Source organism: Ruditapes philippinarum, unplaced genomic scaffold, assembly GCF_026571515.1.
Source record: "Ruditapes philippinarum isolate M1 unplaced genomic scaffold, ASM2657151v2 ctg9717_1_1_1_1, whole genome shotgun sequence".
Classification (NCBI taxonomy): Eukaryota; Metazoa; Mollusca; class Bivalvia; order Venerida; family Veneridae; genus Ruditapes; species Ruditapes philippinarum.
In genome coordinates, this window is record NW_026864924.1 from 18379 (window position 1) to 24027 (window position 5649).

At 28.8% G+C, this 5649-nt stretch overlaps 1 long non-coding RNA gene across 1 annotated transcript; it reads right to left on the reverse strand.

Annotated features, from left to right (window-relative positions):
- Positions 1 to 1914: 1914 nt before the first annotated feature.
- LOC132727289 (uncharacterized) lies at positions 1915 to 4158 on the reverse strand. The gene is made up of 3 exons (XR_009625328.1): positions 4081 to 4158; positions 3425 to 3587; positions 1915 to 2057 (listed from the first exon to the last, which is right to left on the reverse strand). It is a non-coding gene; the product is annotated as an uncharacterized LOC132727289 (long non-coding RNA).
- Between the last annotated feature and the right edge of the window lie 1491 nt (positions 4159 to 5649).

Here is a 5649-nt window from a genome sequence, read left to right on the forward strand (position 1 = left end):
ATCACAACATATCATATGACGGAAAAACAAAGGCGCTTGAATAAATGTTGCATCATATATAGGCTTACTTCATGTATAATACAAATGTCACCGTGTTAAACGATGAGTCATAAATGGTATTTCACAATTTATCGAATTCTTTTCCAATCCTTTGATTTGCACTTACTACATTTGCATACTAGTATAAACATATAAGGACATATTTTACAAATGGTAACGACGTAAAATGTCATATCATTACGAAGAACAATATTAATTTAGGTGAATGTCTATATTTGTAGTGAAAAAAGTAACATAACCGTAAACAAGCAGTAGAACATTTGAAAGAAAACTTTAAATGGTCCTTATATAATAAAGCAATTGTGTTGCCACCACTGTGCAACCATTTAGGAAATCGTTGGCACTTATATCCAAGTATTGTATGTAAAAAGCTTTGATAAACACACTTTCTACGATGGAACATCTCTCAAAGGTATATAAGATACGTTTTACTTAGATCCTACATGTATATCAAAGGAAATGTGTTAAATATCTATGGAAATTCAAACTAAATTATTTATACGAATATACTCAAGAGCATTGGCAAATGGTTATAAGTGATTTAGTTCCCTAAATGTGCAGGTTATTACATTATATCGACTGAATTGAAAACTCTCTTGGGGATAAAGAGAAGCTTATTAATTTTAGCAGTTTACATGGTGCAATGGCTTTGTCCATAAGTTTAAACTGAAAGCAATTGCTATGCGATTCAAAAAAACAACATATCATATGATGGAAAACACAAGCGTTTACGTAAAAGTTTCATCATTAATAGGCTTGCTCCATGTAAAGTATAAATGTCATGGTATTTAACGGTGCGATATAAATTGTATTTCACAATGTATCGAATGCTTTTCTTATCCTTTGACTTATTAGCAATACATTCGCATACTTTTATATACACATATGGAAACGAAATTCTTACACAAGATATGGGCGTAAAAGGTGATGAAGTTTCAAAGAGCAATATTAATATAAGTTAATGTTTATATTTCTAGGGAATAAAACCCTCTTAGTCACGGAGAATAAACAGTAGAACAAGTAGAACATTTGAAAGAAAAACTTTAAATGGTTCTATTTTAATAAAGCAATAATGTTGCCACAATGCAACCATCAAGAAATCGTTGACACTTCTATCCTAGTATTTTTATGTAAAAAGGTTTGATAAGCGCACTTTCTAAGATGAAACCTCTCTGTGGTATAAAAGATACGTTTTACTTTTATCTTAAATTAAAGGAAAAGCGTTAAATATCCATGGAAATTCAAACTAATTTATTTATACGATTTTACGTAAGAGCTTTGACTAATGGTTATAAGTGATTTAGTTCCCTAAATGTGCAGGTTATTACATTATATCGACTGAATTGAAAACTCCCTGGGCGAAATAAAAGCATAAAAAGCTTATTTCTTTAAACTGTTAACATGGCGCAATGATTTTGTCTATACGTTCGCTCAGTATCGTAGCGTTACTATAAGCTCAGAATGCAATTAGGTAATTATTTGTAAGAAAACTTATAAAGAATAGGACACGTTGATATAGAAATAACGTTAAAATATTTATTTATATAAATTTTGAATTTAATTTTTTAAATATAAAGTTTGTTTACAATTTGTAAACATGTGCTGATGAACAATCGTCGCATCGGAAACCTGTGATTAATGGGTATAGGAGATATCAATTTTGATCTGATACCTCAACTAAATGATAACTCAACGGCACTTTTCTGTGACGTTAAGTCATAAAGAAAAATAACTTAAAAGGTCATGTATGTGTCAACTTGAAATTGGCATGATTAAGTGAACTAGATTAAGTTAAACTGAAGAAATAACGTAGATAAAGTACAACTACCGGTACCTCCGCGCGTCTGTGTTCGAAATAGTCGAAATCTCTTTTGTGGCATAACGCGCATTAGTCCTGTAGCATCATTTGTGGGAACAAAAGGTTTACCCATTTCTTCTTGTTTATTTCTTTCTTCTATTTCAATCATGTCCTTAAGCTCTTTGAGAAGCTGCAACCTCTACAAAACAAGTATAACATGAGTATATTAAACATCTTAGGTGAATAAAAATAATTTCTTATAATCAAGCAATAGATATGTAATACAAAAAAAATCAATTAACTTTTCCAGTGTTATACAATTTTATATAAATTGGTTGACAGGTTATCAAACCGCTACACTTTGATAAGACACAGTTACTGGTTGATTTGGTTTACACAAAAGTACAAACGTTTTTTATCATTTGACCTAGAAGTAAGCAGGGAGGGCTTGTTGTCACTGCTAGAAACAGGAAACCTCTGCTTTGTTTCGTTTTAAATTAGAATTTATTATTTGTTCACTTCACGTTAATTAACGTACAAAATGGCGGGAGTCCTATATGCGGGTGCATCGTGATGCTCAAGATTAATTATCTAAATTCAATTTAGTGTTTTAATACTTAATTTCTAAATAATCTTGTATAGGGATTCGAAACTAAGGAACACATTAAAACATAAGGGTATCGTTTTGATTAAACAAAATCAAATACTATTAGCTCAAATATGACAGGAACTTACATTAGAGAATTCCAATGAAATCAATCGAGAGATGAACCACTTTGTTTTCATTTCCATGTTATAACCAGTTATTGACTTAATCATACTTATATGTACTAAGCTTCAACGAGTATTCTTATTCAGTTTATAATCATTACCGGAAAATAAAACTTATGTCATTTTAAACGTCTATTCTGTACAGTTAGGTCTTGCTAGAAGAGATGTTAAGATAATCAGAAATAAAAATAGTAATATTTTTTTTATTTCGAGAAGGTTACATAATAAGAGAACATGTATACTTATTTTAAGTACGGTCTTCTAATTACCGATAACAAAGGAAAAAATACAAGTAGATCTATACAAAATTCTTAATATTTTGTACAAAAAATACCCAACAAATATATTTTTTAATGTAAATGTACTTTCATTCATCCAGCTGACACTAATATTAATCGTAGTAATTATAGATACACTCAAAAATAATTTTAAAAAATGATAATATCAACTTTTTCAAAACCTGCACTATAAAGTGGTGAATTTCCACCATGTATCTACTTGTAAAAATAGAAAATAATTTTACAGCTGTTTTTGAAAAGACTGTAAAGTCGAATGTTCGATAGTATTAGGTAATTTGTTCCAAACATCAATACTGAAATGAGAAAGAAAACCCTTTAACCATATGATTGATGGTTTTCAGAACAAGAACCTTATGAGCGATTTAGCGTAAAATATGTAATTAATTGTGAGAGAAACTAAAAGCGAGTAAGGTCCATTCAGTTCAGTAAAGCACAATGTCAGGTTCGCATTTAACATAACAATTTGAATGATTTGTTTACATAGGACAGTATTTACCTGTGGATTTATTAGTTCGGAATCATCTGTTTTGGTAATATGTGTCTAATGGGGCAGCTAAACAGGCACTGAGTAACGTTAGAGATAGTATAAGCAGGGAAACAACTTCACAACAAACTTTGGTGGTTACTTTCATCTTTGAATCTGTCTTCTTAACAACTACCTGAAACAGTATTAAAGTGTAAATTAGTACAAGGAAAGAATATTGTTTGCCTAGTTAGAAATTAACTGAAATGGCACAACCACTACATAATTAATTATTGCAAACAGAATGTAGTAGAATCCGAATTTCGTGTAAAGGAGATGAATATGCAAATAAATATACGTTAAAATGTGTCTCTATTAAAAGGAAAACGTAATTGTACACATTCTAATAAATTGAAATGCTCAAAAGACATTTACTTTATTTAAAATAAAATATTTTCATTTATGCGTGCGTTTGTTGAAAAGTATGTTTTTTCACATGTTAAAGTGTGCATTATCTAAAATGTGTGTCTACGTCAAAAGTTCTAAAAAGGATATTCAAATATTTTAAAAGCAATATCGCCTTGAAGCAACTACTAATTTAAAAATGATTAAATACTATCTTTGACATAAAAGTGTTTCGCTAAAAATCAGGATTAAAAAAAGAAACACAAAAAGAAAAAAAAGCATACTGAACATTCGTGTTCCTCAATTCCGACCACATTAACATACCATATATCGTCTGCTTTCAAGAAGTTAGTTTGATTATGCAATTATACATATCATTGATTACTGATTCATACTCATCAACAACGAGGAAATACAAAGCTACAATTATGTGTTGTCTGACTTTTATTGGTATTAAACGCACTAATTACAACATTGATACAAACTGCCTTATATTTAACAAACAAATAAAAACAATTTTGACTTCAAACAGCGCAGTTGCTTACTCTTTAATTGATTTTATAAGTGAAATTGTTAGTTAAATATGATTCATAAATGTCAGAACAACAAGCGTAACACTATATAAAGGATTTTGAATGAGCGTTTGTTTAATTTCTTGAATAAAATCATATTATGCTAGCTACATGAATATTATATTAGATTTATCACATATCCAAAAATAAGGATTGCATAAGGGTTTATATAGAAGTGCTCATGGCATTACCTTATCATTATATTAATGTAAAAGGTGGTAAGAATTCAAGATAATTAGATTTCATTCATACTCTATTTATACCTGCATATAACTTGATGATATTTTACTTCTACAGTGGATACAATTATTTATAATTACAATAAGTTTTCTATAAACTGACATTTTTCTAATCCAAGTTGAATGATAAAAGTTAAAATAACTTTACAGTTTGCCATAAGTATCATAGATTTAACATTATACTTTGCAAAAAAAGAACAATCCACGTGCCTCATGGACATTTCTTAAAATATCATTCAGAATTTATCAGAAACGTTCATATTTTATAGAAACATAGAATTGGACAGACCTTTTATAAGTTTTGTTTAAACTTTAATCTTAACGTTTTTCATTATAGATTATTAGTCAATCACCATTATAATAATCTTTATAAAATATATAACTTATTGAGCAAAATGTCATTTAAAATAGCTGAATCTTGATCCTTACCTAAAACATGTTATTGTTAAGTTTTTAAGGTAGGACAATGATTTATATACCTTATGTAAATGTGTTATTTTATTCAATTATTTATATTAACCATTTTATTGCATTTTAATTTAAGTAATTTAAAGCTGATGAGTATTATATATTTAAATAAGTTTTACGAATTTACGAAGTTTTATGGGACATAAACAATAACAGAAATGTTTATGAACAGTAGTGACCAATTAACAGTAACAGAGCAAAGCAACACACGTTTTATGAACATAAATAAGCTTTATTCAAACCGATATTAATGTATAATCATATGAAAGATATACCGGAATAAAGACAGTCTGAAGTTTTATTGCAATATAAAACGATAAATCGATGTAAAATTTGATAGATATATTTTATACAATAGCCATGTCGTTTGTTAGGTACTCTTTATAGTTGAAAGTTGCAAAATCCTTTGTTCTTCTTCCGCTCCGTATAAGTTGAACATTAAAGTAACGACTGATTGTTTGAGAGTATTCCCTTTAGACATATTTTGTTATCATTGTCAACAATACTATTAGAATATTTATCATTTACATAAAAAAGACCTTCATGGGATATAGGTTCTTAAACATAAACGTCA